Source organism: Schistocerca serialis, chromosome 4 (assembly GCF_023864345.2).
Source record: "Schistocerca serialis cubense isolate TAMUIC-IGC-003099 chromosome 4, iqSchSeri2.2, whole genome shotgun sequence".
Classification (NCBI taxonomy): Eukaryota; Metazoa; Arthropoda; class Insecta; order Orthoptera; family Acrididae; genus Schistocerca; species Schistocerca serialis.
In genome coordinates, this window is record NC_064641.1 from 185512143 (window position 1) to 185524748 (window position 12606).

The 12606-nt window shown below is 40.3% G+C and overlaps 1 protein-coding gene across 2 annotated transcripts in view; it reads left to right on the forward strand.

Annotated features, from left to right (window-relative positions):
* Positions 1–12606, forward strand: part of LOC126473225 (Werner syndrome ATP-dependent helicase-like) — a 226536-nt gene that overhangs the window by 122692 nt on the left and 91238 nt on the right. The gene's annotated exons all lie outside the window — the stretch shown is intronic.

Consider the following 12606-nt stretch of genomic DNA (forward strand, 5'->3'; position numbering starts at 1 on the left):
TGCATGACTGACACTCTTGTCAACTTCAAAAAGGCCTCTCTGTCAGTCTCAAAATGTGGTATGTTGATTGGCATGAATAATGGCATCCGCACAATTCAGCATGTCTGGAACAGTGGCTGTGACAGGACGTCTGGAGTGTGGCTGATTATGGAGCTCTGTTTCTGCATTTCCTGAAGCTGTAACTTTCTTTACCCGTTGCCCAACTATACTCCTATCAACTGCAGCATTGCTATACACTGCACACGTTTATGGATGTGCACCACGGTTTCTTTTCCTGCACACAGGAATTCAATAACAGCACACTGCTTTTAACTTGAGTCATATGTAGATGCTATTTTGACACTGTACTACAGCTCTGTCGTCTGCCAGAAAGGTCTGAAACTTCACCGGTGCACAGAACAAACATCAAATGTGAAGCACGAACAAGGATATTTGTCTGTGTATATTAATGGCTTTTTGTAAAAAAATGTAGGGCATTTCGAATTAAACACCCTCGTATTCAATCATAAAAAAAGTCTGGGAGCTCTGTTGTCCCATCTCACAGTAAGAAACAAGGAAATAGTGATTGCTGGTGATTTTAATGTGGATTTATTGAAAATCTCTGCCAGTGAACAATTATTGCAGTCAGTAACGTTGTCATTCAATTTAATTCATACTGTGAACTTTGCAACTCTGAGACTGGTATTGATAGTATCTTTCTGGACAAATGTAGGGAAAAAAGTCTGACACAAAACCAATAGCAAATGGGCTATCTGATCGTAATGTGCAGCATCTTGTGTTAAATGTTGAAACTTGTCAAGATAAAAAAAATTAAATATGAGTATAGCAGGGTAATAAATCAGACAAAAACGGAGATTGCTCAAAGACACAATACTTCAGACTCAAAATACAAAGCTTTCGTTAATAAATTTACTTCCTCTTTTGAAAATTGTTTTCCCCTAAAGGTAACTCAAATCAAACAGAAGTCTAAAAACAATCAATGGATTACACAAGGAATAAAGATATCATATGGGACAAAAATGAGACTGTTTCTGCTATCTAGGAACACCTCTGATACTGGCATTGTAATGCAGAAATCTAAGCCGCTTTATTAAGAGAAAAAGATAATTACATCAGGCAACAAAATAAAAACTGCATGGGATATAGTGAAGACAGAGAGAAATGGGACCAAAAAGGAGGTGGAACAGATAGCTGTAAAAAAATAAATGAGTGCGTGGTAACTAGTGCATGTAGTGTTGCAAACCTCTTAAACAAGTACTTTTTCTGTTACTGACAGGTTGGGCTTAAAAGGTTCAGTAAACAGTGCAATGCAATATCTGAGACCATTCTTCACAAAAAACTCCAGTAAAATGGAAATGACACTCACGTCTCCCAGAGAAGTAGCATCCATCATAAAATCCTTAAAATCAAAGTATTCTAGTGGTTATGATAACACATCAACAAAGTTTTAAGCAATGAGTGATCAAGTGAGTTTGAATTTTGTTTTAAGGTATTTATGTAATCAGTCTCTTATCAGAGGAACAATTCCACACAGACTAAAATATGCTGAAGTTAAACCTCCTTACAAGAAGGGAGAGAAAGAGATACTATCAACCAGTTTCACATTTGCCGGCTTTTGAAAAAATATTTCTGAAGGTTGTGTTCAAGCGTCTTCTTAAGCATTTCCTGCAAATAATATATTGTCCAAGTCACAGTTTGGGTTCTTTAAGGGCTCCAATCTAGAGAAGGCTATTTACAGATACAGTGAGAATGTACTTAATTCATTAGACAACAAATTAGAGGCTACTGGCATTTTCTGTGACCTGCCAAAAGCCTTTGACTCTGTGAATCACAGCATTCTCTTAAGTAGATTAGAATATTATGGTGTCACCGGAAATGCTGCAAAACGGTTTGAGTCTTATCTAACAGGAAACAAAGGATGTCATTGTAAAATACCTTTGGAGTAAGCAGTCGGTCTTCATATGATTGGGAATTAATTACATGTGGTGTTCCTCAGCATATGCAGTTCAGAACTTGTAAGAGATTCCTTCCAGCATGCGTGTAACATATGAAGACATGCTGATCAAAGAGATCGACAGTGTTAAATTTCTGGGATTAAAACTCGATAAAAAATTCAGTTGAGAAGGCATACCACAGAATTGCTGAAGCACCCAAACAAGTCTGTATTTTCAGTGAGGATGATGTCAGATGTAGGAGGTATAAAAATGAAAAAAAACTTGCATACTTTGCTTGCTTTCATTCTGTTATTTCATATGGTATCATATTCTGGGGTAACTCATCAAACCGAGTAAATGTTTTTAGCATGCAGAAGTGTGTAGTAAGACTCATTTGTGGTGTAAACTCAAGAACATCATTTAGAAACCTGTTCAAGGAACTTGGTATTCTAACCACTGCTTCTCAGTATGTGTATTCCTTAATGAAATTTGTTGCAAGTGATATGCCTCTATTTCCAACCAATAGCTCAGTTCATAGTATCAGTGCTAGGAATAAGACCAGTATATAAAAGACTTAAAATCACTTACCTTGGTCCAAAAAGGTATCCAGTATTCAGGAACACACATTTTCAATAAACTGCCAGCAACAATTAAAAACTTGGTTGCAAATAAAGTGCAGGGGAAACAGATTGTAACAATATTGTGAAAAGGAAAGTTGCTAATCACCATATAGTGGAGATGCTGAGCTACAGGTAGGCACAACGAAAAGACTGTAACAAATAATAGCTTTCGGCCAGTAAGACCTTTGTCAGAATTAGGCGGTGAACACATACATACACACTGAGGCAAAAGCAACTCGTTTGTGTGTATTTGTTGTCTAATTCTGCCGAAGGCCTTACTGTCCAATAGCTACTATTTGTGACAGTCTTTTTGTTGTGCCTATCTGTGACTAAGCATCTCCGCTATATGGTGAGTAGCAACTTTCCTTTTCACAATATTGTTACATTCCATCCTGGATTTTCCATTGTTTGACAGGTTAAACAGAGTTTGAAAGAATTTTTGATAGGCAACTCCTACTCTATAGATGACTATCTTAACAGGGACTGTTAGACCAGCTTAAGTAAAAATGTCAGTTCAATTGTGACAGCCGTCAGGCTTATGTATTTTGTGTATGATTAATTTATTAAAAGTGTATAACTGTGTTTCATTCTGACAGTGTATTATTTCTGTAAATATTTGCAGATCCAGTTTATTGTAATATATTGACATAGTTTGTCAATGTCCTGCAAATGATCAGAGTAGTGAGTATGCTATTCGAATGTTGTACGTTGTACTTTCTGACTTGTTCCACACCCATGACAATCATCTCATTTTTGGGTCTATGGAACAAAAACTGAATTTAATGTAATCTAGGCAGACGCTCTGACACCTTCGCCTTCTGAACACAGTGGTCATTGCGACTACATGGGCTACTACTACTTCTACTACTACTACTGCACGCCTCCCATCAGACCCAAATCCTCAACTTTTATCCACAAACTACTGACCTAGCGCATAGTGCCCTTTTCACTGTTGCTAACAGGAATGGTCCTAAGAGATGCAGAAAAAGTAAAAAAAAAATTTCATATGTTTTCATTTACATTATTCAATAATAAGTTTACCACACGCATAAAACAATTCTGAGGCTTTTGCAATTAATCATAGTAAAAAAAAAAAAAATTGTGTGTAATACTTTCACAGATTGCAGTACTGCACTGCAGCTGTAACATTCGGATATGACACAGTTTTAATTTATGTAATGTAATTAACAATAAGTACAGCAGTTCATTCCAGTAAGAAATTCATCAGTGGGGTAGTAATTACCTACCATTAAATTCCTTATGTTCCTCCTAAATTGTACTTTATTAGTATTTAAACTTTTTCTGGTTGCTGAGAAGCTATTTGAAATGTGTAACAACAAAAATAATCAACTTCTGACAGTATAATGTAATTAGACAGATAAATAAAAAATCTACTCACCAACTGGCAGCAGGAGAATCCTCATATGAAAAAAAGGTTTTATCTATGCAAGCTTTCGGAGCCAGTGGCTCCTTCTACCAACAGAAGGGTTGAAGGGGAAGGAAGAGGGGTGAAGGGAAAGGAACTGACGAGGTTTAGAAAAAGTGACAGGGTTCAGAAAAATCACCCAGTACCCGGATCAGGGAAGACTTACTGGATAGAATGAGAAGGAAAGATTGACTATTTGGGACTGCACCGGATGAGATTTGAAAACCCGAGAGCTTAAAGGTGGAAGACAGGGTAATATACAAGACAGAGATTACTGCTAAAACATTGTGCATAGGTTAATAACAGTGAAAAGCTAAGTTTATTGTATGTAATAGAGGTGGGAAGAGGGACGGTGAAAATAGACAGGTAAGAAAATGAAAGATACAGAAAACTAAAATGGAGTGAAGAAAGCAGTAGTTACTATGAAGAAATGCTGAGACAGAAGGAATTAACATAAATTGAGGAAAGTGGGTGACACGGACCAAGGACATGTTGTAGTGCTAGTGCCCATCTGCAGAGTTCTGAGAAGCTGGTGTCTGTGGGTAAAATCCAGATAGTTTGTGCGGTGAAACAGGCACCAAGGTCATGACTGTCATGTTGTAGAGTATGCTCTGGAGCAGCATATTGTGTGTTACCAGTAAACATCCTCTTCCTATGCCCATTCGTCCTAACTGATAACTTGATGTAAATAGTTATCAGTTGATGTAAAATGCCAAACAGTGTTTACATAACAGCTGGTATATGACGTGCCATTTCACAGGTGGCTCCCCCTTTGGTAGTATATATTTTGGCTCTTACAGGTCAGTACAGAAGGAACATAGGGTCTGGGTGTGACAAGGATATTGCAGAGATTGGGGGAGGGGGGGTTTGAAAAGCTATTCTAGCTCTGGTGGGCAAAATCTCAGACAGAATGTATCTCATTTCAGGGCATGCTTTTAAGAAGTCATGTCCTAGTTGTAGCTGATTAATACACTCAAGACCAGAACAATACTGAGTGAGAAGTGGTGTTCTCTGAAGTTGTTTCTTGGGGGGATCAGCAGTACAATGATTCAGTGCAGTGACCCAAGAAATCTGCTTTTGAATTAGGCTGGTGGGCTAATTATGTCTAGCGAAGGCTGAGGTGAGAATGGTGGTGTATTGCTGTAAAGAGTCTGCATCCAAATTAACACATTTGCGTCAATTGTCAAGGCTGTTTGGGAGGGAATGTTTGATGTGGAAAGGATGACAGGTGTCAGAATGTAAGTACTGTCACTTGTTAGTAAGTTTAATGTGGGCAGAAGAGTGTAGCTGGCCTTTGGTGTGTCCACATGGCAAAGATGTCATTAATGTGTCTAAACCAAACCAGGGGCTGAAGGGTTATGGATCCCAGAAGCCCCCCCCCCCCTCCAAGTGACCTGTGTAAAGGTTGGCATATATGACTTTCTCTTTCTGTTTTCCCAGTTTTTAAAATTTTGCCTCTTTTCACAACTTTCTCTATCGATATTTTTCTTTTCCAAGCGTTTTTTCATGTCATATGAATCACTTCTCTGGCGAGAGATTTTTGTCCATTCATTTCACCTTTTCAACCATTGTCTGTTCTCGGATTTTTTTCCTTGCTTTTCTTCCATTTTTCTATCTTTTTCCACCTCTGCTTCCCCTTTTTGCCACTCCTAAAACATGCTTTTGCACTATCAAAATTAGGGTCCCACATTCTGTTTCTTAAAACCTGCTTGGAGTTAATCCCACAGGCCTAACATTGAGAGTCCCTGTTTCTGGATGTAATCCTACTCTACACCAGACTCTTTTACAGTTTCAAATACAGTAACCTCTTGCACTTACCTGGCTAATCTGTAACATATATGCGTCATCTGCTAATCACTGTTCCACTCCTCACCTACAAACAGAGGTTGGCTAACTTCCTTAACATCCCACAGCCTTCAGCAGTGTGTCCCAGATCTGTAACAACTCATAATCACAAGAACCAGTCGCAAAAGTACAGCTGTGGCGTGGCAGGTTGGTTGTCATATTAATAATCATTAGTCATAGTAGGAAATTGGAATTGTTGTAAGTATTGTTCACCGTCTTTTATGAGATCCTGGCAACTATTTCTGTGGTCAGCCAGAAAGTGATAGAGAACATACTGACTATAGTTCCCAGTCTGCAAGTCCACATTCTTGTCCACATCACTGAAAGAAACGTTTCTATTCTCTATTTGCTCAGTAGGATCAGGAGTATGATTATAAATGAAGGTTTTGAGTTCTAATTGATGCATATATTTGGTAAAGTTTCACATGCACCGCATTTTAATACTCTTTATGCACTTACTGACAGTAAATCTCTCTATCCTAAACAGCACTATGAGCAGTTCAGAGGTGACCTCTACGGTAAGTTTGTACTAAATTGTCTTTCACCCTGACTACTGATAATCAAAATAAATGCTTGCCACAAAAGTGGAAAATAATGGTCATCACTTGCCACGTGGATTTGTTAACATTACGGGCGACACACTAACAATTAATTTTGCAAAATGTAAGCTATCCAGGATGGTGTACAGTCCTCAAGAATTCACTATTTATTATTACTGAAAATAAGTGTTTTGTAACAGCCTGCCTCTGACGTCATCCGAGGCAGCACGTGTTCCAGCGTTTGACTGATGTGGATCTGATAGTGACTGGGTGTGAAGTGAAGCTTAGTCTTGCCTCTTGAGCTGTATTTATATATGTGGCGCAGTGGACAGCCAAGGGAACACCTGTTGTCATCCGCCCTATGCCCACGGTAGCAGTCTCTAAACAACCGCTTTCTCAGACACACAATATTTTACAACAATGTCATGAATCAGTTTAGAGTCATTGTAATTTTTGTATACATGTAGATAAGTTGGTTAAAATCACAGAAAAAGTTTTAGCTCATCTCCATTAAAACTTTGCCTTCTAGAATTTTTATAACGGAACTGACAGTAGAACATGACCTCTGAACTACAACTTTAAGACACGTGGTATTGGTTGTTATTAACATCAAGGTCCTAAAACGTGTTATAGCTGTATTATTTAATAGGTTTCATCACATGCTGTAACCAAAACTCTCTAGCATTAATATAACAGATACTTAATCTACTACAAATAAGGAAGTTTTTGTTCCAAATTTAGTTTTCAGTAAATTACTCAAAAACTATTAGAGGTAGCTTAATGGGGGTCATGTAGTTATTATTTTTATGTTGAACTGAAGCGACATACAAATTTTCACATTTATAAGTCTAATATTTAGCACCTTCAATTTTTCTTAAAAACGTTGATTCTGACCAAAATATTGGTTTAATCACATTGAGACATGTACCAGTTAATTTTGACATACATGCACACATTATGACCCATTTCTGGCTTCCTAGCTTAATTACTTAGCGCCACTTATTTTTTTCTTAAAATGATGTACTTAGGTAAAATATTGACCCAATCAATCTGATACTTAACAGTTTAAATGTTATTACACTAAAGCATATGTTGACAAAGTTTGAAAAAGCAACTTTAACTTTTAATTTCATTCTTAATTATGGTGTAATACTGGTGTGCTACGCACAGACGCGCTATGGTGACATGGTGGGTACTAGCAGTGAACTGGGGAGGTCTCGGCACACTCTCTCGACTCTGTATCTCTCAAAAGATACAGCGCATGTTTCACCACACAGTGTTCTCAATCTCTTGTTTATAGCACTCTCCCCTCCTGAATTGTCTGTATTATCCAAGGGTCTCACTCTCAGCTCTAAATTTGCGTTCAATCATGCTGCTGTGGTGAAGGACCTACTTTCCTTCACACATAATGTCAACTGTAAATATCACTTTGCAACCCAATCCCAAAACCTTTCCAACAGCAAACCTGACATTGGACCCTGCCTTGAACAGTTCCAACCACAATCCCAACTTGATCCACCACCACTATCACAAAATCATTTCTGACAAGCCTTCCAAGACTTCTTCACATCCAGCATTTCTTCACAGCCCTTCCTCGGATCGCTACATGACTTTAACCTGTTCTCTGCAGAACTCCAGGCTCTTGGCTCCCTAAAAGCTGATGACTCCATCATTATCCTTCTAGTGGGCAAGGGATCTACCAGTGTGGTACTTATTTGTGGGAGTATGTAAGCGAAGATCTACGTCAGCTGTGTGACACCTCTCCATGCAGCATCATCCATCAAGATCTCATCTCTGTGATTCGAAATGATCTATCTTAAAACCTTAGGCCTCTCACAAGGACTGACACTTCTATCCATAAAACTTCTTATCCCACCCAAATCATGCACCTCCACCTTTTACCTTCTTCCTAAGATCCACATGCAATAATCCTGGCCTTCCTATAATTCCTGGCTTCAAAACACCTTAGTTGTTCACCATCTGCAACCCATAGTACAAAGACTTCCCTCCTGTATTAAAGACATCAACAATTTCTTCGATTGTCAGAACTCCATGCCTATGCTACTCCCACTACACACCTTGCTTGTTACCATTGATGCCACTTCTCTTTATACCATCACCACCCACATACATGGCTTGTCTGCTACTGAACATTTCCTCAGTCAGTACCCACTTGATTCCAAACCTATGACATTATTCTTGCTCATCTTGATCAACTTTATACTTACCAACAACTACTTCACCTTTGAGAGGTGTGACCGTGGGAACTAGGATGGCTCCCTCCTATGCCAACCTTTTCATGGGTCACTTGGAGGGGGGCTTCCCTGGGATCCATAACCCTTCAGCCCCTAGTTTGGTTTAGATACATTAATGACATCTTTGCCATATAGACACAGGGTGAGGGTGATCTGTTAAAATTCCTGGAATCGCTAAATATCTTCTCCCAATTAAATTTCACATGGTCCTATTCTGAATCCCATGCCACTTTCCTTGATGTTGATCTCATCCTCACTGAAGGCCAGCTACACAATTCTGTCCACATTAAACCTACTAACAAACAACAGTACTTACATTTTGATAGCTGTCATCCTTTCCATGTCAAACATTCCCTCCCATACAGCATTGGCAATTGAGGCAAACGTATTTGTTTGGATGCAGACTCTTTACAGCAATACACCACCATTCTCAACTCAGCCTTTATTGGACGTAATTACCCCAACAGCCTAGTTCAAAAAGCAGATTTTCCAGGCCATCACTTTGAATCCTATTACAGCTGATCCCTCCAAAAAACAACTTTGGAGCACACCACTTATCACTCTGTATTATCCTGGTCTTGACTGTATTAATCAGCTACTTCGACAAGGCCATGACTTCCTAAAATCATGCCCTGAAATGAGATCCATTCTGTCCGAGATTTTGTTCACAATACCTAGAATAGCTTTTTGTCACCTTCCTAGTGTCCACACTGTCGTCAGACCCTATGCTCCTACTGCGCCCGTCTTCCTACGATATGGCTCATACCCCTGTGACTGTCCCCACTACAAGACTTGCCCTATGTGCCCTCCTACCTCCACCTATACCAGCCCTGTAAGTGGCAAAACTTATACTACCAAAGGGAGAGCCACCTGTGAAATGGCACATATCATATACCAGCTGTTATGTAAACACTGTTGAGCCTTTTGCATTGACAGAACTACTGCCAAGTTATCAGTTAGGATGAATGGACATAGGCAGAGGTTGTATACTGGCAATGCACAATATCCTGTTTCAGAGCATACTCTTCAACATGACAGTCATGACCTCAGTGCCTGTTTCACCACACACACTATCTGGATTTTACCCCCAGACACAAGCTTCTCAGAACTCTGCAGATGGGGCACTAGCACTACAACATGTCCTTGGTTCGTGTCACCCATCTGTCCTCAATTTATGCTAATACCTTCTGTCTCAGCATTTCTTCACAGTAATTACTGCTTTCTCCACTCCATTTTATTTTTCTGTACCTTTCATTTTCTGACCTGTCTATTTTCACTGTCCCTCCTCCCATTTCTATTACTTACAATGCACTTAGTTTTACACTGTTATTAACCTGTGCACAGTGTTTTAACAGTAATCTCTGTCTTGCATATTACTCTGTCTCCCACCTTTAAGCTCTCGGGTTTTCAAATCTCATCTGGTGCAGTCCTCAACAGTCTTTCCTTCTCATTCTGTCCAGTAAGTCTCCCCTGACCTGGGGTACTGGGTGACTTTTCTGAACTCTGTCACTTTTTCTAAACCTCTCCAGTTCCTTTCCTTTCACCCCTCTTCCTTTCTCTTCAACCCATCTGGTGGAAGACGGAGCCACTGGCTCCGAAAACTTGCATAAGTAAAACCTTTTTTTATGTGCTTTTTCTCCTGCAGCCACTTGGTGAGTAGATTTTTTATTTATCTATTCAATTAGATTACATTTGAAATGTGTGTAATTCAATAATGTACACCTTTCTTCACTGAAGTGAGTGACTTCAAGAAGATTGTTATTATGCCTAAGTATTGATTCTGTGAACTGAGCTGTTAGTTTGAAATGTATTTATATCCCTTATGACAAACTTCATTAATGAATAAGTGTAGTAAGGAAAGTTCTGGGAAAATGTAAATAATTTAGGAGTAAAGGAGTGGCTTGCCAGATAGCAGAACCACTGAGTTGTCCATGGGCCTACCCACAAAAGGGAGAGAAAAAATTGCTAGCTTTCGGAATAAACCCTTTGACGAGCTAGAGTACACACACACACACACACACACACACACACACACACACACACACACACTTGTGCTCCTGCATTGTGCTGGCTGGACACACAATACCTCTCCCATTGTCCTCCAGACTCCTAAGCCCTACCTCAGTCTTCATACATCTTACCAAACTTAGTATGTCTCCATGCACTACTACTTCTCCTTTCACGGAAAGGTATGAAAAAAAATCTGTGGCACAGTCATGGGCACCTGCATGGCACCTTCCTATGTCGACCTCTTTATAAGCCATCTAGAGGTAAGCTTCTTAGCCCCACGACCCTACCCAAACCCCTTGCGTGATTCAGGTTCATTGATATCTTCATCATCTGGATTGAGTGCCAAGACACCCATCCTCATTCCTTCAGATATCAACACCACCTCTCCCATCCATTTACCTGGTCTCCTCAACCCAACATGCCACCTTCCTGGACATTGACCTCCACCTCTAAGATGGCACCATCCACTTCTCTATCCATATTAAAGCCACCAACCACCAATAGTACTTAGATTTTGATAGCTGTTGCCCCTTCCAAACAAAAAAATCGCTCCCATACATCTGGTCACTTGTGGTTGGTGTACCTACAGTGACAAGAATTTCCTTGCCCAGTTTACTGAAGCTATCATGGTGGCTTCACAGACAGGCCTTACCTCTCAAACCTAGTCTGCAAACAGATTTTACATGCCATATCTTCACAGCCCCTAATCCTTCCACCACCCCAAAGAATCAGCTACAAATGAGTGTCCCTTTCGTCACCCAGTATCACCCCTAACTGGAACAACTGAATCACATCCTACAACAGAGCTTTGGCTATCTGTCATCATGCCCAAAAATAAGAGACATCCTATCCAAAATCCTTCCCACCCTTGCTAAAGTGGTATTCTGTTGCACAACCAACCTACACAACATTCTGGTCCACTCACAAGCCACTCCCAGTCCCTAGCCATACAGGCTAAATCTCTGTGGAAGACCCAGGTGCAAGATCTATCCAATCCACCCTCCCAGCACTTCCTATTCTATTCTTTTCATAGGCTCACTGTCTCTCATCAGAGGCAGAGCACTTGTGAAAGCAGCCATGTCATATACCAACTCTGCTGCAATTACTGCACAGCTTTTTATGTCGTCATGACAACCAGCCAGCTGTCCACCACAATGAATGGCCATATGTGTGTGTGTGTGTGTGTGTGTGTGTGTGTGTGTGCTGTACACACTCTAGCTCACAAATAATTTGTGTTTGTGCCTGTTGAAGACTCCATACTTCTACTATTAGATGGGTGGTCTCCTGTACTCCTCCCCTTAGGGGCTCAGCATTCATTTGCTGAGTACGGGCTTGGCAACCCTGGGGTTCCTGAGCTGGGGACTGGTAAATGCCGCCAGCCATTTGTCACCGTAATCTCTGGTCATGCTTCAGCGACCAATGTGTGGCACAGCAGTGGAATTTTGTGTGTTTTGGAGAACGTGGGTCCTGGCTTCACACACACACACACACACACACACACACACACACACACACACACACACACATATATATATCAACCTCAAGGTGTGCTACATGCTGAAGAGGTGAATGGCTGTTGAAGTAAAACAGTCTCTAACGGGCAACCTATGGGGCACCTACCACTTGTATAAGGGTTGCACAGGCATGCAGGGCTCTGCCTGGGTCGACGGTTATTTCCCTAGCGTCTCTTGGGATCCCTGTGGAACGGTCTCATCAAACTATTACTCCTGACGGGATGGGTGTACTGTCAGGTAGTACCTACACTCTCTCATCAGAGAGAGCTTGGTTGGTCAGTCCTCCTGGAAAGAAGTCTCAGAATTGTAGTAACAGGGCATTAGTGTGCCATAACATAATAATTGTAATCAAGTGAACAGTGGGAACCTTTGAGAAGGTCTCCCCTTTCTATATTCACAAGGCATTGGAAGGGTCTCTAAAAGTGTCAAATGACTTCATAATGTAACACTTCTAGTTGAAACT